At 53.6% G+C, this 24,071-nt stretch overlaps 1 long non-coding RNA gene across 3 annotated transcripts; it reads right to left on the bottom strand.

Moving 5' to 3' along the window:
• Positions 1–11,472: 11,472 nt before the first annotated feature.
• Positions 11,473–23,073, bottom strand: LOC103349946 (uncharacterized). 3 transcript variants are annotated; one of them, XR_016233564.1, is made up of 5 exons: positions 22,685–23,073; positions 15,150–15,335; positions 12,655–12,905; positions 12,016–12,338; positions 11,473–11,705 (listed from the first exon to the last, which is right to left on the bottom strand). It is a non-coding gene; the product is annotated as an uncharacterized LOC103349946 (long non-coding RNA). The 3 variants fall into 3 exon arrangements; XR_011388431.2 differs by having other exon boundaries at positions 15,124–15,335; positions 22,685–22,864; XR_518050.5 differs by lacking the exon at positions 15,150–15,335 and having other exon boundaries at positions 22,685–22,993.
• Positions 23,074–24,071: the final 998 nt, after the last annotated feature.

Genomic DNA, 24,071 nt, shown 5'->3' with positions numbered 1-24,071 from the left:
CCGGGTTCTGTCCCGACTGCTCCTCTTCCAGTCCAGCTCTCTGCTGTGGCCCGGGAAGGCAGTGGAGGATGGCCCAAGTGCTTGGGCCCTGCACCCACATGGGAGACCAGGAGGAAGTGCCTGGCTCCTGGCTTCGGATCAGCACAGCTCTGGCCGCTGCGGCCGTTTTGGGGGTGAACCAACGGAAGGAAGACCTTTCTCTCTGTCTCTCTCTCTCCCTGTCTGTAACTCTATCTGTCAAATAAATAAATAAAAAACCTTTTGAAAAAATTGAGGAATAAAGTTTTCCTTAAAGAGAACATATAGACTTAGCTGGTGTTTCTGAATTGAGTCAGAAAATGTCCCAAAGAGAACATGGCCAGTTTGTGTCTTGATTCAATCCCCAAAATGGACTCCCGTGCCCTCATGGGAGAGGAAGTCGGCACCAAATGAAGCATGAGACACTTGTAGATGCACATGTGGGGCTTGGAGAAATCATAATCATTCATTTCATGTGTAAGTGGCCTCCAAAATTTTCATGGAAGGCAGGTATTATGAAAAGACTATTCTCGGATTTCAAAAATATTTTGCACCAAAACTAACTACTCTTTTAATTCTATTTTTTTAAAAGATTTATTTATTTATTTGAAAGTCATAATTTCACAGAGAGAGAAGGAGAAGCAGAGAGAGAGAGGTCTTCCTGCTAGTTCACTCCCCAACCGACCACAATGGCCAGAGCTGCGCCAATCCAAAGCCAGGAGCCAGGAGCTTCTTCCAGGTCTCCCACGTGGGTGCAGGGGCACAAGGACTTGGGCCATCTTCACTGCTTTCCCAGGCCGTAGCAGAGAGCTGGATCAGAAGTGGAGCAGCTGAGACATGAAATGGCACCCATATGGGACGCCAGCACTGCAGGAGGCGGCTTTACCTACTACGCCACAGCACCAGCCCCTAATTCTATTTTTTACAAATGTCTGAAGTGCACTTGTATTTAATCTATTTATGAAGTAATACAGAGTCATATGCAAAATCCCGTATCCTATAAAACAAATTACATTCATCTCTAGCTGTATCTCATTCTTATCCATATATATATGCTATTTTATAGGATTCATAATTAATTATTTTCATATATTGTACTCTGCTGAACATTTTGTGTGCATTATAATTACCACATAATGTGCTATAGAGTTAGCATTCTATGACAAAGCAACCGCTCCTGTATTATGCATGCTAAGTCTTTATTCTCATAACCCTACCCACATGCCTTATAAGAATAGTTTTCTGGCATTGTGATATAGTGTGTTGAGCTGCAGCTTGCAACACTGGCATCCCATATTAGAGTTCCAGTTCGAGTTCTAGCTGCTCCATTTCTGATCCAGCTCCCTGCTAAGATGACCCGAGTGCTTGGGCCCCTGCCTCCCACATGGGAGACTGAGTGGAATTCCAGGTTCGGGCTTTCAGCCTAGCGCAACCCTGACTTTACGGCCATTAGGGGAGTGAGCCAGCAGATGGAAGATCTCTCTCTGTCCATTCGTCTCTCTCTCTCTTTCTCTCTCTCTCAACTCTGATTTTCAAATAAACGAGTAAATCTTTTTTTTTTTTTTTTTGACAGGCAGAGTGGACAGTGAGAGAGAGACAGAGAGAGAAAGGTCTTCCTTTGCCGTTGGTTCACCCTCCAATGGCCGCCGCTGCAGCCGGCGCACCGCGCTGATCCTGGCAGGAGCCAGGAGCCAGGTGCTTTTCCTGGTCTCCCATGGGGTGCAGGGCCCAAGCACCTGGGCCATCCTCCACTGCACTCCCTGGCCATAGCAGAGAGCTGGCCTGGAAGAGGGGTAACCGGGACAGAATCCGGCGCCCCAACCGGGACTAGAACCCGGTGTGCCGGCGCCGCAAGGCGGAGGATTAGCCTATTGAGCCACGGCGCCGGCTCGCGAGTAAATCTTTTTTAAAAAAATAAAGTTGCCAGCCTACTGTCAAGTGCACCTCACAAATTTTAAACGAAAAAAAAAAATAGCTTTTTCTTACTTGAAATTATTTTATTCTGGAGACCAGAACTGGAAGATCACAGTGTAGCATGTTATGGCTCTTGACAACAATTACCAAATTACCTGCCAAAATAAACAAACAATTTGCATTTCCATCAGGAATTCGTGGATATTCCTAGTCAACTGAGAGAATTGACTTCTTGTTTTGATCATCTTTCTCCCATTATTGGTCATTGAAAGGGGTTATCATAGCATTCAGAGTTTGTGTTACTTGTGCCTGACTCCCGGTAGGTGACGGTTTTCCTCCCACAGATCTGTTGAACTCACTCCTTGCTCTCGTTGTCACTTCTCGTCTTTCAGGGTGGCTGTGAAGGCCCTTGGTGTACACCTCACGTTGAGCCTCTGCCGCTTGTCGCCGTCCTGCCTGCTGTGGCCGGGCTGTTCTCCCACCTGCTCTCCTTGCTGTGCCACACCCCGTGCAGAGCACTCTGTCCCAACAACCTGCAGGGGAGCCTTGTTCTCCCCATTTCACAGCTGGGAAAGTGGAGGCTCCAGCTCTTACGTCTTTGGGCCAGCCTCCCAAGGCGAGGACCTAACCTGTGGGTCCTTCCTGCCCCGCAGTCTTGCCACAGGCACGCTCCAGGCGTGTTTGTTCGGCTTCTTTCTACTTAGGTCTCTTCTGTGTCCTGGGCTTTTGTGACATGGTGGCTTTTAATTCATATAACCACATGTGTGCACACTGTTTTAAATTGAGTCTCTCTGCAATCACAATGACCACCGTGGACACATTGTTGATGTTACTTGATGTGACATTGTACTAAGCCCATTGATCAGTTCCCAGTATTGTTTTCTAATTTGTTTATTTGAAAGGTGGAGCCACAGAGAGGGAGAGGGAGAGGCAGAGGCAGAGAGAGAAGTCCTCCTCTGCTGGTTCACTCTCCAAACAGCCACAACAGCCAGAGGTAGGCCAGTCCAAAGCCAGGAGCCAGGAGCCTCCATGGGGACCCCCATGTGGGTGCAGGGGCCCAAGGACTTGGACCACCCTCCACCGCATTCCCAGGCACACCAGCAGGGAGCTGAATTGGAAGTGGAGCAGCCGGGACTCGAACTGGGGCCCATGTGAGATGCTGGCACTGCAGACAGTGGCCCAACCAACTATGCCACAATGCCAGATCCCACAGTATTATTTTTTTAAGAGAGATTCTGTCTTCCCAGATGGTTCTACGTATTCATTAACCTGGGATGTGGAGACCTTGTGTCATATGAAGACTTTTGCTTCAGAGGCATTTTATTTTTTGCATAACTCCGTCTGTCCATTTCATGTTAAGATGAGCCTGGGTAGGGGAGAGTGTTTGGTGCAGTGGTCAGGATGCCTCGTGGGATAGCTGCATGCCATATGGGAGTGGCTGGTTCAGTCCCAGCTCTGCTCCCAACCCGGCTTCCTGCTAATGACACCCTCAAAGGCAGCAGATGGCAGCTCCTCTGCTTGGGTCCCTGTCACCCATAGAAGAGACCCAGATTGAATCCTGGCTCCTGTCTCTGGCACGGTCCATCCCCAGCTGGTGTGGCATCTGGGGAATGAACCAACAGGTGGCAGCTATCTCTCTGTGTCTCTGTGTGTCTGCCTCTCAAGTAAAAATGAATTTAAAAAGTGTATAAGTTTTTAAAAATTACCTGAGTAATGTGGCTTTCTAGGTGGGAGAAGAAAAATGAAGTCTTAAATAGTCATACTGTGGTCAAAAGAATAGAAGTGAGACAGATTGGAAGACACAGAGCTGATTCTCCCTTGAGGTCATGCCAAGCGAGTGCCAGCAAATGCCAGACTTAAAAATCTCTGTCTGTGAACTGACGACGAAACTGTGCTGGGTCAGGGGTAGACTCCCCAGTCGCCGATCTGCATGGGAACCCACTCGGGTGCCCCACATCCTGACAAATTCAGACGCGAACCCTCAGTCTTTGCTTAGCTTTGTCCTTTCCGTTGGAAATGGCCCATCCAACCCCAGTGGGGCCAATGGCGCCACTCTTGCACTGGCAGCCCAACCAACCCCGAGACGTGAGAACCCACACTCCCGCTGCCATGTTTCCGGGGTGCTGGAACACACTGTCACCCGGGGATACAGGCTGTGGATCTCAAACCTGCTGCTGCCACAGTCAGCAGCTGAACGATTCTAGCCACAGAGGTTTTCAATCAAGGAATCGGTTCCCACAATCATCCTGGTCTACACAGCAGATCCCTTGCGGCAGGTGCATCTCCCCCCGCCATGGAGGGAGTGGAAAGGGCACTGACAACGTATCCTGTGTCCTCCGTCCACATGGTGCAGCTTCTGGGGACATCTGACCCCTCTCTGTGTCGGTGGGATCCCACACACAGGGCCAAGCTTCTGCCTCCTGCCTTAACTAGTTGGACCACAAGCATGGCCTGCCCTGCATTCCAGATCTCCCTCCCTTTCCAAAGCTCTTGCACCTGTTGATTCCCAGGCCTCGTACACCCTACTCTCTTAGCTGCTTGCATCTCCCTGGCTGTCCTCGTTGGCCATTTCTCTCAGTGGTGCACGCCTGTGTCCCCTGCCCACCTGTCTCTGCCGTCTCTGACTTGCACAGGCAGCCCCTGTAGGAAACCTCATACAAGAGCTCCTTTTTGGCCTGTTTGTTCTGTTGAGATTCCAAGCACATTCAGGAGTGAATGGTCATAACCTGAAGGAGCTGGAGCCACTTCCTGAGACCGCGGTAACACAGGGCCCCAAGGCGGCGGACTCCAAATGCAGAAATCTGTCCCCCCACAGTTCTGAAGGCCACGGATGGAAATCAAGAAGGTGGTAGGGCACTGCCTGCCCCTCCCAGCTCCTGGGGGCCTCAAATGTTCCTTGGCTTCTGGCAATGTCACCCCAGTCTCTGACTCCATCACCACCTGTCTCCATATTCTCCTCTTTTTTTTTTTTTTTTTTTTTTGACAGGCAGAGTGGACAGTGAGAGAGAGAGAGACAGAGAGAAAGGTCTTCCTTTTGCCATTGGTTCACCTTCCAATGGCCGCTGTGGCCAGCGCACCACGCTTATCTGATGGCAGGAGCCAGGTACTTATCCTGGTCTCCCATGGGGTGCAGGGCCCAAGCACTTGGGCCATCCTCCACTGCACTCCCTGGCCACATCAGAGAGCTGGCCTAGAAGAGGGGCAACCGGGACAGAATCCGGCGCCCCGACCGGGACTAGAACCCGGTGTGCCGGCGCTGCAAGGCGGAGGATTAGCCTAGTGAGCCACGGCGCTGGCCTTCTTCTCCTCTTCCTATAGGGACACCAGTCATGCTGGATTAGGGGTCACTCCAATGACCTCGACTTAACTTGGTGACCTCTGCCAAAGCCCTATTCCGCAGCAAGGTCACATTCACAGGAACCAGGCCTGACTCTGGCAGTATGTATTTTGAGGGCCACAATTAACCCAGGCAAAGTTTGTCGTCGGGCTCCTTCCTTCCCCGCCACCACATCCTCCCCAACTCTGTGGGAGCCCTCTCCTGTCCCCAGGTCCACCCCCTATTCCGTGGCCCCGGTCCAGAGCTGCAGCGGGCGAGGGCAGAGGGAAGCCCTGCAGCAAGCAGCTCACCCTGGGCTGGCACGAAAGCCTTGCAGTGAGCAAATGGAAGCAGGGGTGGAGCTTCGCGCACCCCTCGAGGCTCGAGGAGGAGGCCGGTGTCTGGGGGCCCTGGAGATCATTCCGGGGGGCACTTGCTCGCTTCACTGAGACAAAGGCTGACACCTGTCCCGGGAGAAGGAAGTGAGCCAGGCTTCCTCTCCCGGCTCCCCATGTTCCCAGGGCAGCAGGGTCTCCTGACAGCTGTGCACACCTGCAGGGCGGTCAACAAGATCTCCGGGAGAGAGATGTGAGCACACGCATGACCCCAGGCGTGTTTCTGAGGCCTGTGCGGCACAGGCTGGTGGGAAAGCCAGAGGGTCACGGTGGAAGGAGCCGTAGTGGGTGTGGACAGGGCCACCCAGTGCCCAGTTTTTACAGGGGGACCACAGTGGGGGTCAGGGTGACAAACAGAGGATGCTTGTATGTTCTGGCTCCTTGGCACCTCCCCTGACTGAGATGTCCTTGGAACCCACCGCAGTGGTCAAGGCGGCACCTGCCACCAGAGCTGACTCAGACAGGAACTCCAGGGGCTGGCACTGTGGCGCACCTGCTGCACCAGAATCCCACATGGGTGCCAGTCTGTGTCCCAGCTGCTCTTCCTCTGATCATCTCCCTGTTAATGCGCCTGGGAGACAGAAGACGCGCCAAGTACTTGGGCCCCTGCCACCTGTGTCGGAGACTCAGACGGAGTTCCAGATTCTTGGCTTTGGCCTGGCTCAGCCCTGGCTGTTGTGGCCTTTTGAGGAGTGAATCAGTGAATCAGTGCATGGAATATCTCTCTCCTCTCCTCTCCTCCCCTCCCCTCCCCTCCCCTCCCCTCCCCTCCCCTCTCCTCTCCTCTCCTCTCTCTATGTCTCTCTCCCTCTTTATAACTCTACCTTTCAAATAAATATATTTTTCCAAAAAAAAAAAAAATGAAGTGGCTGGCATTGTATTAAAATGAGCAAAGCCGCTCTCTGTGATGCTGGCATCCCATGTGGGCGCCTGTTCATGTCCTGGCTGTTCCACTTCCAATCCAACAACCTGCTAATGGTCTGGGAAAAATAGCAGAAGATGGCCCAAGTATTTGGGCTCCTGTCACCCACATGGGAGACCCAGAAGAAGCTCCTGGCTCCTGGCTTTGGCCTGCCGGAGCCCCAGGTGATGTGACCATGTGGGGAATGAACAGAAGATGGAAGATCCTCTCTTTCTCTGTAATTCTGGCTTTCAAAATAAATATATAAATCTTAAAAAAATGAAATTCACCTGCCACCTCTTGTTCGGACCCAGAGGACAAACTTCCCTCCCTCTGGAGAGAGCTGCTTCTGCCACCATCGCCACCTGACTGCAGGTGCTCTGCTTGCCGGCTGCAGCAGGTGGCCTGAGCTGAGAGGAAGGAAGAGCCTCGAGGGCACCCTGTCCAGCAGGGGCAGCAGCGAGGCCGGGGCAGGGCAGCCGGAGCCACACCGCGCCCTGGCCTTGGGCCCCGCCCAGGGTCAAAATAAAGCCCTGTGAGTTCCAGGTCTGAGTCGGGAAGGTTGGGAGAGGTCACAACACGCCCTCTGGAGAGAGTTAATTGTTGGAGGACATCACACCTGGGAGATCGTGGATCAGCCATCTCCTAAAGTTGCGTGTCCCTCTCATTTTTTTAAATGGCTGCATGAAATTTCAAGTTCAGACAGATCAAGCCATCATCCATCTAACAGTTCGCTTTCTAAAAAGGTTTATCCTGAAACCAGTAAGTCCCAATTCTTCTAGCACACCTGTCACAGCCCACGCCAGACAGAGTAGCACCTGTCCATGGGGCTCTCAGGCACACACACATCATGCACCTGTGCCGCCTCCACCAACCCCAGCCCCTCTGAGTGACCTCCCCCCACAGGCACCTGCTCCCCTCCAAAGAAACGCAGCGACTGCTTCAACACAGCATGTGGAAAGGAGTTGATTTTTCAGCTCATGTTCTGCAGTGTGGAGCTCATTCACCCCTCCCCCTCTCTGCGACATCAGTTGCCCCTCCACCTGGGCCATCCTCCTGGCCTCTGCAGTCCATCCTGCAGCCCCAGAGTCCATAAAGCATCCGATCCTTTACCAACCTGCCGCACCCTGGGGCTAGGCTGCAGGTTTCGGTCCATAACTATTTCCCAATAGTTCTGCTGACGCCGTTGGACCTCTGGGAGGAGTCTCCCTTGCCTTGTGCTAGGGCAAGAGATTCACCGTGAAAGATGACAGGGAAGGGAGGAGCACTGGCAAGGACCATCACAGATCGTAAGAAGGGTCCAGGGGCGGGTAGGCGTCCCCAGACTCTCGTGTCCCATCCCCCACGCAGTTGACACTGATGGCGTGTAGAAGGGGTGTGGTCCTGATGGTGAGGTTGGAAAGTGGCTAACACCCACTTCTGGAAGGGAAATGGAGTGACCTGGTGGGATGTCACTGTGGCAGCCACAGCCCCGGAGGGTGCTGGGGGGGAGGGAGTGCGTGTGTGTGTGTTGTTTTGCTGATTTGTTGAAGTTCTTTCTATTTTTTAAAGGATTTTATTTATTTATTTGAAAGGCAAAGTTACAGAGAGGCAGAGAGAGAGAGACAGAGGTCTTCCATCACTGGTTCACTCCCCAGATGGCTGCAAGGGCCGGAGCTGCACCAATCTGAAGCCAGCAGCCAGGAACTTCTTCCAGGTCTCCCAGGCAGGTGCAGGGGCCAAGCACTTAGTCCATCTCCCACTGCTTTTCCAGGCCACAGCAGAGAGCTGGATTGGAAGAGGAACAGCCGGGACTCGAACCAGCGCCCATGTGGGATGCCAGTGCTGCAGGCGGCAGCTTTACTCACTATGCCACAGCGCGGGCCCCCGAAGTTCTTTCTAAAAAGGAACAGCCCTTCCTTCCCTTGCCTTGGAAAATGAATGGGAGCCACACAAACCCCAGATGTCTCTTTGGTGTCACTGTGGCAACTATCTCACCAACACCACGTCTGCTTCCAGAGCACAAGGAGGTTTTAGAAATGAAGCATGACGGGGGCTGGCGCTGTGGCGCAGCAGGTCAAAGTCCAGGCCTGCAGTGCAGGCATCCCATACGGGCACCAGTTCAAGTCCCGGCTGCTCCTCTTCCGATCTATCTCTCTGCTGTGGCCTGGGATAGCAGTAGAAGATGGCCCAAGTGCTTGGGCCCCTGTACCCACATGGGGGTCCCCATGGAGGCTCCTGGCTCCTGGCTTTGGACTGGCCTACCTCTGGCTGTTGTGGCTGTTTGGAGAGTGAACCAGCGGATGAAGACTTCACTCTCTCTCTGGCTCTACCTCTCTCTGTAACTCTGTCTTTCAAATAAATAAAGTAAATCTTTAAAAAAAAAAAAAAGAAAGAAAAGAAAAGAAAAAGAAAAAAGAAAAGAAGTGTGACACCTGACTGCACACCCAGTGAGTCTCTGCTCCCAGCCTAACAGGCTCCCATCTCGCCCCTGCTCCAGTGTCAGACACAGGGGGGCGGGGCCTGCCCCTCAGGGAGGAAACTCCCACATGGACCCAGAGGTTGGAAAGGGGAGGAGAAAGTTGGCCTTAAGGAACTGAGCATCCCGCACCACTGTGGCGCCTCCAGGTACTGCAGGTGCACACACCGGGGCTCATAGGCCCACAGAGCCTTGGCCACCCAGAAGGGCCAGGGGCCTGGCCTGTGTAGGCGGCGGAGCACAAGGTCAGGTGCATCCACCCCATTTCCTCTCTGGTCTCCAAGAGACCCAAGCCGCAGCTCCCATTGCCCCAGGCCAGGTGAACAAGCCCCAGGGCTCCTGAACTGCATGGTCTGGGTCTTGTGTTAGCCACATCTCCTCCAAACATCTCTGAAACTAAGGAAGCCACCGACTCACCGCTGGATGTGGGAGAGCAGAAAGCCGAGAGTCCCCACCATGGAGCAGTTATCACTCGTAAGTTCCTTATCCCAGGGACACCAAACAGCAGGCGAATGAGAGATGCTCACTGTCCAGCTAAGCTGACACAGGGGAAGTCCTAAAAATGTGCCTCTTCCAATCGGCACCCGGGCAAGCTGTCCCTCCTCCAGCCTCACGGCCACCCTCCCCTGCGGTCGCGCCCAGCTGTCGGAGCCTCCACGGGGTGGCTGGAACCAGAGTGTCTCTGATCCCCCTCCTCCAAAACATTCTCACAGAAGCCGCCCAAGAGCACAAAGAGCCAACCAGAGGAGAGGGACAGAACGGGAGGCCCTGTCCCTGCCTCGGACGCAGGTGCAGGCGTCAGCAGCCACAGAGAGGCTGCCAGTGGATGCAGACCCCGGCGGGGACGCGCTCGACTTGTGAAAGACCCCAGGGTCTGAGGCCTTCCCTGGGGCTCCGAGGGGTGCTAACGGGCGCCTGACAGTGTCCAGGAGCTCTTGGAGCCCGGGGACGCTCCTCAGCCAGGTTCTGTTTGCTGGGACTGTCGTGGCGGTGGGCCAGCGTGGGGAAGAGTGTGTCTTGGCACTCAAACCGCACGCACAGGCAGGCGGCAACGGCCGTGAGCACAGAGGAGCTTAATGGAGTGGCGACGGGCACATTCCACCTGCCGGGCTCCGTGGGGTTGCCTCCCAGCGGTAGCGCTAGCTTGGATACATCCCATAAATTAACCCAACCATGAATATGAGCGCTGCCCGCCTCACCCCGCCACCCAGCCCTAAGGCCTGAAATGGCAGGCAGTGCTTGCTGGAGACTGGCCTGGAACATCCCGGGCGTGCCCACCCGTGGGCCTGCCCTCGTAAGAAAATAGATATAAATTCTGGGCGTATTTTGGAGAGACAACTGCTTGTGGTTCTACTCCCAAGTTATGGAGGCTGTGGCCAAGAGGCGGCTGGGCTGGGGGCTAGAGGTGGGGACTGAGGCTGTGGGATGCCTGCTCTGACGTTGCCATGGAAACCCTGAGTGAGGGGAAAAGGAGTGGAAATGGAAATGCCCCATCTACCTTGGAGGTCAACCAGCTTCTAGAGATGAAATTATCCCTGCACCAGTGTGTGGCAGAGAATGTGCCAGACGCCAGAGCCACGGTGCTCCCCTTGGTCTGTTCCAGCCCCCACAGCCGGGCCACCTGGCTGTGTTCTCACCTCTATCCTGAATGGTCACTGCTTTAACCTGGAGAAACTGGCAGGTGGCCGGGAGAGCACCTTGGTCAAACAAACTTGGGAAACGCTGCATGCGGAATTTTTAAAACTCCAAATAAAGTTCTGCAGCAGGCAAACCTACCTGACCTCCTTAGTCCAGTATTTCCCAAAATGTGCCTCCTCGGGCTACAGGAACACGCTCAGAATTTGCTCCCAGATGCCCAGCCTCAGGTCCGCCCGGAGACAGGCTGTCACGCATGGGCTAAAAGCCGTGGAAGGGTTGCACCCTCCGATAAGTCAGTGCCTGCTGTTTTCCACTGTGCTCCGGGCAGGACCGCGAGGCTGGGAGATACCTGTCTGCTGGACTGCCCAGGGCAGTCAGTGTCCCCTGCCCTTCGTCCTCGCTGGGCAAATCTAATTACAGAGCCCTGTTACACCCGCCCAGCTCCTCGGCACGCCGTCCGGGAAAGGGCTTGGCCATGCCTTGCAGGTTCTCACCCGGTGTTTGGGGCCAAGAAGTGACGCCACCAGAGTGCGAAATAACAAGGCCCTGATGGAGGTCAGATGTGAAGAAAGGCCGGAGGCCCCAAGGCAAGAGCCAAAGGTTCTGCAAAGGAATACCATCGCCGCGGAGAGGAGGGGCTGGAAGGGGCCTCCAGTTCTTTATCTTCTACACGCCGCAGGGTGTGTGTGTGTGTGTGTGTGTGTGTAAGAGTGTTTTCATAAGATGGATTACCAGTACCTCACTATTTTAGAAAAAGCAAATTTGGAAGCCTAAGTAAACAGGAAAAGAAGTTTCAGATTCGCATTTCAATTAACCAGTTGCATCCTACGTCTTTTTTTTTTTAAGATTTATTTTATTTATTTGAAAGACAGAGTTACAGAGAGAGGTAGAGACAGAGAGAGAGAGAGGTCTTCCATCCGCTGGTTCACTCCCCAGATGGCCACAACAGCTGGAGCTGCGCTGATCAGGAGCCAGGAGCCAGGAGCTTCTTCTGGGTCTCCCACATGGGTGCAGGAGCCCAAGCACTTGGGCCATCCTCTACTGCTTTCCCAGGCCACAGCAGAGCTGGATTGGAAACAGAGCAGCCGCCCATATGGGATGCCAGCACTTCAGGTCAGGGCTTTAACCCGCTACACCACAGCGCCGGCCCCATCCTACGTCTTTAATACAAGAATTGGGTCCTGCCCTGGAGGTGAGAGCCACAGTCTGCTTGCTCTGGGAACAGTTACAACCTAAGGTTCCACCCGAGCCCACCGCAGCTTCCCACACAGGCCCAGGTGCCCCTGCCTCCCAGGTTCTGTATCCATTTGAAAGGCGCATCTGGGGCCCTTGGCCTTGGAGCCAACCAACTCCTCCTCTGACCCTCCTGGCTCACCGGATGGAAACAGTGTTTCGCTCGCTGGAACAGCCCGTCCCAGGCCCGCGGATCCACCCTCGCTGGTGGTCCTTGCTCCGCCTCGCATCAGCATCACAGCACATCTCGTCTCCTTCCTGGGGCCGCAGGTTCAGGTTCACGGAGTTTGTCTTTGTCAGCGTTCTTTGCCTTGCAGACACCGGAAGACGCAGCCTAGCTTCCAAAGGGCGCTTACTATGGGAGTCCTGGCTGCGCTCACGGAGCCTGGAGCCGAGTTTGCTGGCAGCTTGCCCGAGAGCCCTAGCCTCGGCTCCTGTGCGCCGGCATGGGAGAGTTTCCTGGGGCTGCCAGAACAAAGCACCCCGTTCAGAGGCTGGGAGTGTGCGCTGCGGGGATCGCTCTGGGGGGCTCAGTCCCAGGCCGCCCAGCTCCCCCTGATGGCTGGCGATCTTTGGCATAACTTGGTTCTGTGCTCACGCCACCCCCATCTCTGCTTCCCTTCACACATTGCCTCCTTGTGTGCCTCTCTGCCTCCATTTTTCCCTTTAATAAGGACACCAATCGTATCGGATTAGGGGCCCACCCCTCTCACCCGCACTTAGCAAAAGGTTGCTACAACAACCCAAATAAGGTCACCATCAGAGGTGACCTTGGGGTTACCTTGGGGTGGGGTAATCCAATGTAACCCGCAAACCATGGGGTTGAAATTTTATTGGATGAAGCACCAGGAAAAAACAGTGTAGTTCTTCACTCTCTCCCCTTCTTCCTTCCTAAGCATGGATGTGATGCAGGAGGTAGAGCAGCCGTTTTGTCACAATGAGGACAAAAGCCTCCTGCTATAAACAAAGGAGGAAGAAGTCAGAAGCAGACTTTCTGGGGCCATTACACAGTCTGGACTGAATCCTTTTCACCTAAAAGTAAGAAAGAAAAAGAAAAAGATAAGCTTCTCTTTATTGAAGTCAGTGGTGCTCAGCCAGGAACAATTTCCCACCCCCACTAGACATTTGGCAATGAATGGAGACATTTTTTGGCTGTCACAAGGGAAGGTCCCAGGGGCAGAGCATCTGGTGGTGGGGAGAGGCAGGGGTGCTGACGAGCATCTTGTGGGGAACAGGACGTCCCCTCAGCCGAGAAGGACCCAGCCCAGAGTGTGGTAGGGCTGCTGGAAGACCTTGGCCCTGGTCACCGGTGACATATTTTGATACATGCAACCCAAACCCATGGAGCCGGCAGCACCGGAAGGGAGGCTGCGAGCAGGAATCCAACTGTGCTTCCTCCGGTTCTCCGGACAGCACCTCTCCCTTCGCGCTCTCTCTGCAGGCCTGGTCCATTCCTTTCTCTCTGCCAAACACAACATTCCTTCATCTCTTGACTTTATCTGTCCTAAGCCCAGGACACCTGTAGAGACTAATTTGTAGCTCTCATTCCGAATTCTTCGTTTCTGGGAAAACCGACTGGACTGGCTCATCTGGAGTTGGGTTCTGAATCAGCTGCCCGGGGCCAACACAGCTGCCCCGCTGTGGCTGCCGGGTCTCTGCCTAGGGGGTGGTGCGAGAGGCCAGCAAAAGCAATTTTCACCAAAACGGGGTCACTGGCCAGGAAGACGGCCCAGAGCCGGGATCCTCCAAAGGGGGGATCTTCCTCCGTGTTGGCTCCTTCCCGGCCCCTCGCTCAGTGCTTGTAAGCAGAAAGTAATCAGTAAACAAGTGAGGAGCGGTTAGGAGGACGGGGAAGTAGCACGATGCTCTATGACCCAGGGCTACGTCCTAGTGTGATTTATTTAGGGGGCCCCAGGGGTAGGGAAGACGGATTTCTCCAAGCAGGCAGCAGGTGGGAGACACCCTCCAGCCACAACCTCCGCAGGTCTACTTCCTACGCTGTGTTTGTCTGGGTGTCCGGAATTCTTTGACACTGCTGCACACAAGTTTATAGTCAGTGTATTTTGCTTTTTCAGATGAAGGTTTGGACCCACGGCTTTCCATTGAAGTTTTCCACCCAGGAAGGTGTCTGCGTTGAATGCAGATTATCTGCAAACAACTACCTTATTGTTTAAAGAGAACTCTGTCCAGTGCTTCCCAGCTTTGGGGCTCTTGGGAGACATCGTGACCCTTGGTTAAGCACCCACGTGGGGCCAGGGTGCTTCCTCCATATTCCCTAAGGCCCTGCTCACGCCACCCCTCAGAGGGCGTGCCGGGCAGTCCGGTGGTCAGGGCCCTGCTGCTTGACTGATGGGTTCACTGTGTGCAGCAGTCCAGCCCCGGGTGTTCCCCGCCGGGCAAAGGCTTCCTGCCCCAGCCCCTGGGGTGTGTGTGAGTTTGAGCCTGAACAGGAGCCTTCCACATCTCATGACAACCGGTGGCTGGAGTTCATTCCTGACGTGGGTCATGGAACAAGAGAATTTAGATGGCGGTCCTTTCCCAGGAACCACAGAACTTTAAGAAAAAAACCTCACCGTGTGGAGCCCCGTGCTGTGGCAGGCACCTCACCAGCACTGTCACGAAGACCCTGAAAGGTGGCGACTAAGATGTGCATCTTGCAAATCAGAGCTGGCTGTCACGGGGTTCATCGGTTTTCTCTCCCAAGGCCACACAACAAGTCGAGACGGGGCCAGTGTCTGAATCAGGGACCTGTGCCCCCCACAACCTCCCCACCCTTCCTTGCCAGGGACTCCAGGAAGTGCCGGCCAAAAATAGGCCATGCTGTGTGCTGCTTCCTTCCTCCTGGCCGAAGGGAACAGCAATGCGTGGGAGGGTTCTCCCCAGTTTCCTCTTTCTGATTAACAGTGTGTCCTCCGGCTACAGCCCCCTCCCTAGAACCCACGCCCACCAGGGCAGGGAGAGACTAGGACGCGATCTCTGGCCCAGACAGGCCACTCCCTGCTCCTCAGAGGACCTGTCCCTCTCCAGGATGGGTCCCTCTCCTGGGGCTGCTTGACTTTTCCCTCGACACCCCCCTGCTCGGATTTTTCCGCTACCCTTTGGCCCTACACCTGCACCCAGCTGGCATCTCCGTGAGTTCTAGGTGGCAACAGCCCAGAGGAGACCACAGCATCAGTTTCTGGTTGCGGAGTTTGGGCCCACTTCCCACAGTCCTGTTGATGGTCCCTGGAGGAACTGGCTGTGCACGGACCAGGGGGACACTGGAAGAGAGAGCACCTCTCAGGAACACTCAAACAGGTTCGCCAGCACCGCATCTCCTCTTCTGCTCCAAGTCCTGTGTTCAGACGAGCGGCCTAGGGAGCACTGCACCAGTAGGCTCCTCCTGGGTCCCACCCCTCGGCTCTCACAAGGAAATTCACGCCTCTGCGCATTCCTCCAGCGTTGGTCAGCAGAACCTGGCCCCTGGGGGGATCAGAACAGGGTCCTGGGCAGGCTGTGGCCGTAAGCTCTGCCTTCTTTAGAAATATTTATGCTTGGAGTCACCTGTGACAACACCAGCATCCCATGTGGATGCAGGTTCCTGTCCCAGCTGCTTTGCTGCAGATCCAGCTGCCTGCTGATGGCCTGGGAAAGCAGGAAGGGGAGGGTGGCCCAAGTGCTCGGGCGCCTGACCTGGGAAAAGCTCCTGGTTCCTGGCTCTGGTTTGGAGCAGCCCTGACCATTGCACAGTCTAGGGGGTGAACCAGTGGATGGAAGATCTCCCCCCCGCCCCGTAACTCTGACTTTCAAATAAATGAATAAATAAGAAATATCTATGCTGAAAGAAATTCTGCAAATCAAATCCTAAACTCATTAGAATTGACTCTATGCTGTTACATTCACTGCTGTGGTTAAACTTTAGAAAATGTAGAATCTTTTTGATAATTCAAATAAATGAATTTCAGGACCCAGGACACTGGCATCCCGATGTGAGTGCTGGTTGGAGTCTGGCTGCTCCACTTCTGATCCAGCTCCCTGCTAATGTGCCTGGGAAAGCAGCAGAAGATGGCCCACGTGTTTGGGCCCCTGCACCCATGTGGGAGACCTGGATGGAGCTCCAGGCTCCCAAACTCATCCTGGTTCAGCCATGACTGTTGTGGCATGAACCAGCAGATGGAAGCTCTCTCTCACTCGCTCTCTCGCTCTCTCTTTGTCACTCTGCCTTTCAAATAAATAAAAATTTTTAAAATAGACAAATTGCAGTTCGCCTCTGTCCTTCTACCTTTCCATACCATTCTTGGAGTGTTTAGAAGTGCAGCACGTTCACTTGCCAAAAGATTTGGCCAAAACCGAGTAGAAAACACCTACAGCAAACACGATCCGCCAGAATTCCTGGAGCTTCTAGCACCATCCAGAGCAAGCTGCCGCCTGTGCCATTCCTCCCTGAAGCGCTCAGGGCTCCGCAGGGGTGGGGTGGGAGGAGGAAGGCTCAGAGAAAGCCGGCGGCAGGATCTCCGCTGTGGCCATCGTCATGGCGTCCGAGGCAAGAAAGGCACCAGGTCCTGGCGGAGGGCAGAGGACAGCCTGCGCTTTTAGGTCCCAAGCCGCAGGTGTCTGCTGAGCTGTGAGGATGGGCACAGCCCTCCAGTGCTCTTTGCATGGGAATCCGCGGAATGCGAGGGTGTGAACCATTAGCTGCTCCGTATAATAACAAAGGGAAAAATTTCAGAACAACAACAACAAACACATCCTTAGGGAGCTGCGAGACTTAGAAAGATATTTCATTGACTTTTACGTTTCTTGCAGACCAAAGGGCATTCAAAGGCTTCCTAAAATGGGAGGCTCTTTGGAAAAGCATGACCAGCCTGGGGTTTCTGGTTGTAGCTACAAACGCTTTAAATAGCCCCGGGATTAATTATTCAGAGCAGCAGTCTTCCTTGAGGACTGAAACCGTGGGAAGAAAATACCAGGTGTTGGGACACGATGCCTTCCAAAGGCACCGGACATCTCATCGGGATCCATGCGGCCGGAGAGCGTGGCACGGACACCGCACGTGGAGGACGCGTGTCCAGGAGACGTCCTGGTCCTCAAGGAGCCCTCACAAAGACCTGCAGTGTTTGCCCTCAGCGGCTGGTCCAGGCCCGGGACGGCCAGGAAGGCTCACCCTGGCCCCGCATTCCGTCCCCGTGATCTGCCTTGCGGGGAACACACACCTGACACCAGGAGGCCTCTCCTCAGCGCCCCCAGGAGGCAGCACTCCACAGCGTGGAGCGGTGAAGAGAGGAATCAGTAGCTAGATTCATTTCCTTTTTTCATTTCCCCAAAGTGCACGTGGACTTGGCATGGGCGCTCCCAGCTTGGCCAGAAGCGGCTGACAAGCCCTGAGGTTTGGGGTGCCGTGGGCAGAAACCCAGAAAGCTGAAAGCTCCCAGGGACCTGGCCGCAACCGGTCTGGTGGCCACACCCTCCAACGATGGGGGATGGACGGTGGGGAGTGGACCCTGGGGTCCTTGCCGGGCCACGGACAGAGCTGGGGAGTGCGTGTGCCTGCATGTGTGCATGCCAGCTGGCCTGTGCACTCCAGCTTTGTGGCTTTGCTGTGGCGAAATGAAGATCCTGGGAGCACTTGTGTGCTCCTCTGCTGGGCATGCAGCCCTTTCTTTTCCTTGCCCAGTTGGCCACTAACATCTGGAGGAAGTGAGGCCGCGCTGGCTGATGACCTCATTCCCACTGCGCCTCAACATCCCCCCGCGAAGGGACAGGCTCAGAGGGAGGTCCGGCCATGGCAGGCTGACCAGGCTGGCCCCACACACCTCACTGTCAGGAGCTGTGGTTGCAGCTGGGCCCAGCTGGTGGGCACGGCCCTGAGACCAGAACCGAGACGGTGACAGAGGCTTCCTGTGATCCGGCCGTGGGACTCAGTCACCCAGCAGAATCAGCAAAACATCTACTACTATTGATGACGTTGGCCAAACTGAAGATAAATCGGGTTCTTTGTCTTGAACCAGTGATGATGACAAATGACTTTTATGAAATCAATAAATCAGTAGATCAATTGAGAGCCAATAATTCAGGACCCCCAGAGGCTGATCACAGCCACACCCTGCCACGGCGGGCGAGGTCAGCTCCCCGCGAGACAGCCCCTGATCCCTCCCCTCTGCCCTCCGTCCTTTGGTCCCAGAGGAGACAGAAGCAGGCTGCACGTCAGTTCAGGAGGAGCCCTGGGCAGTGTCGAAGGGCAGGCGTCACGGATAAAGCCCTTCCGGCACCGCCTCTCCTGCCAGCCCATGCTTCCAGGTCGGTGTAGTCACCGCCTGGCAGATCAGAAGCTTCAGGTGCCTGTGGGCAGCCCGGGAGCTGGCTCTGGGCAGCAGCAGGCGGGGTGCTGCGTGTGGCTGCGCTCCTATCCACTGAGGGCCTGGTGTCCCACAGCCAAGGTACCCAGCTGCCCAGGGGCTGGGAGGCCTGCAGCCTGGGAATCACCTCCCTGCACCCCACCCTGCTCTCAGCCCCGCACCTGCTGCCTCCTGGGAAGGAGCCTCCCCACCGCTGCTGGCTGGTGCACACACACAGCACCCGAGTGGACACACACACACGTGCACACACATGGTTACACACAGCACATGCACAAAGCACACATACACACTCGTGCACACAAACATGCGCACTCACACACAGACATACAGAAACCCACAATCACCCAGACACTCCCGCAGACGGCACCAGGCCCCAGCCTGGCAGAGCTCAGCGAAGGCCGCAGGTGGCCTTCTTCCTTTGCTGGCTCGAACCCGGGCCTGCCCCGCCCTGTCGCAGGCTCGCATCTCAAGGCAGGGATCCACAAACCCCACGTGCTTTCGCGTGAACTCAGCGGGAGAGACTGCAGGCCGGCGCCAAGCCGTGACGGCACTGGAGTAGGCGCAAGCCCTGTGCTCTGACAAGGGCCTTCGCTGAAGAGACGCCGACGCTTCCGGAAGCTGCGAGGAGTTTGGTGAGAGTGGCAGCTGTCCTGTCGTCCAGGAAGAGAAGGAACAACCAGGACCTGTTTTAGAGCCTCTGTCTGCAGACGGGTAGGTCTGTGAAGTGTGGTTTACCAGGTACAAGCCGTGCTCTGGGAAGGGAAGCGCTTTGTGAAGACGCCCAGATGAGGGAACCGTGCAGAGAGAGAGCTGCGTGGTGTCTCTGCACAGGCGCCTCACGGGGACTTGGGTAAGCGTCAGGCTGGGCACGCCACCCGCAGCCTCAGCCGGGGCACAGGGCCAAAGGCCACATGGGCGCTGAATGAGCCGATGCAGGCCCAGCCACCTGGGGCACGACACGGAGGAAGGTGTCCTACCAGAGGTGGGCCCAGGGACACCACGGGGTCGGCGTATGAAACCACCAACTGTGCAGAGTAGCACCAAACCTGGTCAGGCAGCAACCCACTGGAGACAGTCCAGCATGAAGGGGACACACTTAGCAAACTGAAGCATGAGTGTTCTATAAAGATTTATTTATTTATTTGAAAGGCAGAGTTATATATAGAGAGACAAACAGAGACAGACACAGAGAGACAGAGAGACAGAAAGGTCTTCCATCTGCTGGTTCACTCCCCAGATGGCTGCAATGGCTAGAGCTGGGCCCATACAAAGCCAAGAGCCAGGAGTTACTTCGGGATCTCCCACATGAGTACAGGGGCCCAGGAACTTGGCACAGGAACTCCCAGGCACATTAGCAGGGAGCTGGATCAGAAGTGGAGCAGCCGGGACTCGAACCAGTGCCCAAAAATATTGTTTTCACCTGGGCAGTCATTGTGTTCAACAAACATTTTGTCAAGCTATATAGGGAAAAAGTTGTTTAAATAGCACTTTAGCAAACCCCATGTAAATAAACAACAAGTTGTTAAAAAACACAGAGCCTGAATCCAAAACAACTTATACTCACATAAAATACGGAAAACAGAAATGCCAGAAACAGAAGAAATAACGTTCTTTATAACTGCTCATAAATGTCAAGGAGCTGCTAAAACAGCTGGAGTGACACGGAGTCATGCAGAGGATCGGATTCGAAAGCTTCCTAAAGGGGTGGATGAGAGGTGAGAGGGAGGAAGGGAGGTGGAGAGGCCAAAGGGAAGGTTTTGCATGAAGCCAGCTGGGAGGTGCAAGTGCCCAGACGCAGGGACCAGGTAGCCGGGAAGTCAAGAGGAAGAGGGAGGCTGGGATTCATCTCTGTGCTGGACAGAAAGGCAGATGGGTGGGACTGGCAAAGTCAAGACTGAGAGCTGTAGATTTTATTTGAAAGGAAATTGGAGGCAGATGGTCCAATGGCCAGGGGGAGGCCTTGTGGGGCCACAGGTCGAGGGAGTGGGCAGAGGACTTGCTCACAGGGTCCTGGGGCTTGAGATCACCTGCTGTGTGGGTGGAAAATGGGGAAGAGCTAAGGGAAGCAAGCCCCCTGGCAGGTGAGAGACTGGCTGAGTCCTCGAGAGAGGCAAGGGGACTCCCAGGTGACCCACACATTCTTCATCTAGCTGCCAGGGAGAGGGGAGTCTGACCACAGATAAACAAGGAAAGATTACAGCAGGGGGAAACACAATGTGGACCCTGGATGTTGGCAGGGTTAGCCTGGAATATCGGTGGGTTTCTAAGCAGGAACTGCCCACCAAAATAAAAGAAAGAATGGCTGAGCTTGGTGGGGTTGAGTGTGGAGGAATTCAACATATTGTGTCCTGGAAGTAGACACACCCTCCTGCCATGACTAGAAGGACATTGGTGCTTCAGCTTCTAGGATTCGAAGCCCAGGCTGGGTGCCACCTGCCCACACGTGGGAAGATCGGTGGTCAGCCTGATTCTGTCAAGACACGCTGGGTCTTGGCGTGAACCCAGCTGACAAGAGGTCACGGTGGGCATTGTAGCATCCTTGTTCTTGTCCTATTGGGCACTTAAAAAAAAAAAAAGGTCACTTATTTTCCTGTCTGTTCTTTTTATTTGTCAATAACTGGGGAGGAATAATCTTAGACACGGAGAATAGTTGCAGTGACACTACATTTCTTGTCTACTCTGTGACAGTTTTTCAATCTGCCCTTGTTTTTGATGACCTTGACAATTTTTAAGACGATATATGTCAGTTCTTTTGTAGAATGTCCCTCACTTTGTTTGTTTGTTGTGTTTTGTTGATTTTTTTTCATGAATAGACTGCACTTGGCCGGGTTGGGGAAGAGGATCGCAGAGGAAGAATGCCACGCCTCTTGTCAGACCCATGCAGTCTGGGCGATTTATCACCGATGGCACAAACCTTGCTCACCTGGCCTAGGTGGTGTTTGCCAGGCCTGTCCATTGCAAAATCCCTTGGTTCCCCCCCCCCCCAACACTCTATTCTGGAAGCATGTCAGTGAGCCCAGCGGCTCTCAGGGTTGGGGGTGAAATTACACTCCAGGTCTTGGATGGGGAATCGTCAATGTAGATTACAGTCATGCAACACGGAATGACCTTTCGGTCAACAGCAGACCGTGTGCAGGATGGCAGGGTCGTAAGATTCCACTGCCTTGTCATGTCATAGCCACTGGAGTCGGGGCAGGCACACTACGATGTCCCCACAGCGGTGAGGTGGCGTGACGACACAGTGTTCAGGATGTGTTGTTGTGGTGGGAAGATACGTGGCTGTATTTGGAATTCTGTGAGAAATATGGGTCCCTTCTCTCCCGTTTATTTGATCATTTATTGGTGTCAACACGGACTCATGTGTATTTATTTTATATCATGAGTTACAATGCAGTACTACATTATTTACTTTTTTGCTCAAATCTTTATGGCTTTGGCCACTGGGAGCTATTTGGGTTTGATTCTCGTGTTCCTTTGATGCATCCCATCCCTTTGCTATTTGAGCATTTCCTCCATTTTTGCTACTACAAGACACTGCAGGCCATCTCCTGTTTTCCCTGACCCAACCCTGGAAGAAGTCGTCTCTCCAACTGGAGGATTGGATTAGAGACCCAGATGCGGACCCAGGACAAGCGTGCTGCTGCTGGAATGTCACCACTTCAGGCCCTCTCAGCAGACAGGCAAGGGAACACGCACACCGGTGCCAGCTAGCATACAAACACAAATACATGGCTGTTCTTTAAAAAAAAAAAGTTTGTTTCATTTGAAAGTCAGAGTTACAGAGAGAGAGAGAGAGAGAGAGAGAGATCTTCCATCTGCTGGTTCACTCCCCAAATGGCTGCAATGAACAGGGCTGGGCCAGGCTGAAGCCGAGCCTCACCTGGGTCTCCCAGGTGGCTGGCAGGGGCCCAAACACTTGGGCCATCTTCCATGCTCTTCCAGGCCATTAGCAGGGAGCTGGACCGGAAGTGGAGCAGTCAGCATAGACACTGGTGCCCCTCTGGGATGTCAGCATCTCGGGCAGCAGCTTTACCTTCTGTGCCACACCACTGGCATGATTATTCTTGTATCCGTCTCTCAAACACAAACATTAATTCACGCTGACATCTCTGACCCAAGTCCAGCAGCCGTTCCCTTTCCATATCTGCCCCTCTTTGACAGCAAGAGAGCTAGTTCCCAGAACCCATCGTTCATTGACTTATCCACGCCATCCCAATGCACATGCTTCAAAGCTGTTGGCCAGCACCCTCTTGAACTCTTTTATCTGCGTTTTTGACACACAAATTGTTTATGTATTAACTTAGTGCACAGCAAATGCTCTAGAAGACATCAAGGCACACGAAAGAATTGAGACTCAAAAAGATGCTAGAACCAGCTAGAATAATGAATCTAAGTAAAAATAAAAATTACGACACAATACACAATAATTCGATGTTTAAAAAGTGACATGAATAACAAAGCAGAGACCAGGCTTACCAGCAGGTTCATGTGAGAGGGGGAGAGGGGTGGCGCGACCTGGTTGACCACAAGCTCAGGGTATGACGGTGTTGCTAAACAGAACCACAGATGAAAATAGAACATCCCAGGAAAATGCTCTCTGGGCTGGGCACAAGGCAGACAAGCTCTCCGCAGATGCAAACATTTATATCCATCCTTTAAAAAGTACATAGGGAGAGGGATAGGATCACACTCTTAAAATACTTCCAGGGATTAGATGTACCCTGGGCCGCTCCAGAGGACAGGTCTAAGACCAGCAAGTCCAATGATCATTCCTGACCTGGTGGAGCTGAACGAGGGTAGTGCCAATGACCTATCCCGTAGGCTCTGATGTGGAGGATGGCGCATTGTTGGCACAATTAAGATCCATGAGGCTGGAGGGCAACACTAGAAGTCGTATCTAAAGAGAGTGACAAGGAAAAGCTGGCAAAGGGAGCCCAACTGGGCTGCTAATGACAAAGCCCAAGTGAAAAATGCAGATGAAGTGGGGAACCAGAGCGAGGGTTGGTGGGGGACCAGGAAAGCTGACATGAAGTAACACTTTTCGTCCCACTTTCTGTCCTATGCCAGTGCACTGTTTGCCTTCCCTCCCAGTCCTTTTGAGGGGCACAGAGCAAAATGGCAAAGTTAGGACAGGAAGAGGGAAGCAAAGCTTGTTTGATCAGGATGGCTTTCTAACAAATGGAGTTGTCCCAAAATGGAACATCATTCCTGTCAAGAGACAGTTTCCAACAGAACCGGTCAGGCAACAGCAGTGGGTGGCTGCTGATCACTGTCTGGACATGCCAGGACCACAAAGGAGTCACAGAACCTTGGGGTTCTGTCGGGCTCAGAGGGTAATTGACCAGGCTGAGCTGATGGGGTCCCAGGGAAGTAAATAATAGATATTCAAGATGCCTGGAAGAAATAGCAAGCACAGATGCCATACAATAGTGGAACCCATGAATGTGGCATTGCAAGTTGTGTTTCCAATTTACACATTCAGTGTAATCTCAATCAACATACGAATGACATTTTTCTCAGATCTAGAAAAAACAATGCTAAAATTCACATGGAAACACAAGAGACCCCAAACAGCTAAAGCAATCTTAAACAACAAAAACAAAGCTAGAGGCATCACAATACCAGATTTCAAGACATACTACAGGGCAGTTACAATTGAAACATCCTGGTGCTAGCACAGAAATAGACATGTAGACCAATGGAACAGAACTGAAATCAATCCACACATCTACAAGTAACTAATTTTTGACAAAGGAGCTAAAGACAATTCCTGGAGAAAGGAGAGTCTCTTCAACAAATGGTGTTGGGAAAATTGGATCTCTGCATGCTGAAGAATGAAACAAGACCCCTACATTATCCATTA

Source organism: Oryctolagus cuniculus, chromosome 5, assembly GCF_051225735.1.
Source record: "Oryctolagus cuniculus isolate XC-2025 breed Fujian yellow rabbit chromosome 5, ASM5122573v1, whole genome shotgun sequence".
NCBI classification, from domain to species: Eukaryota; Metazoa; Chordata; class Mammalia; order Lagomorpha; family Leporidae; genus Oryctolagus; species Oryctolagus cuniculus.
The sequence above is the reverse complement of the archived record's forward strand: the minus strand, read 5'-3'. Positions and strand labels throughout refer to the sequence as shown.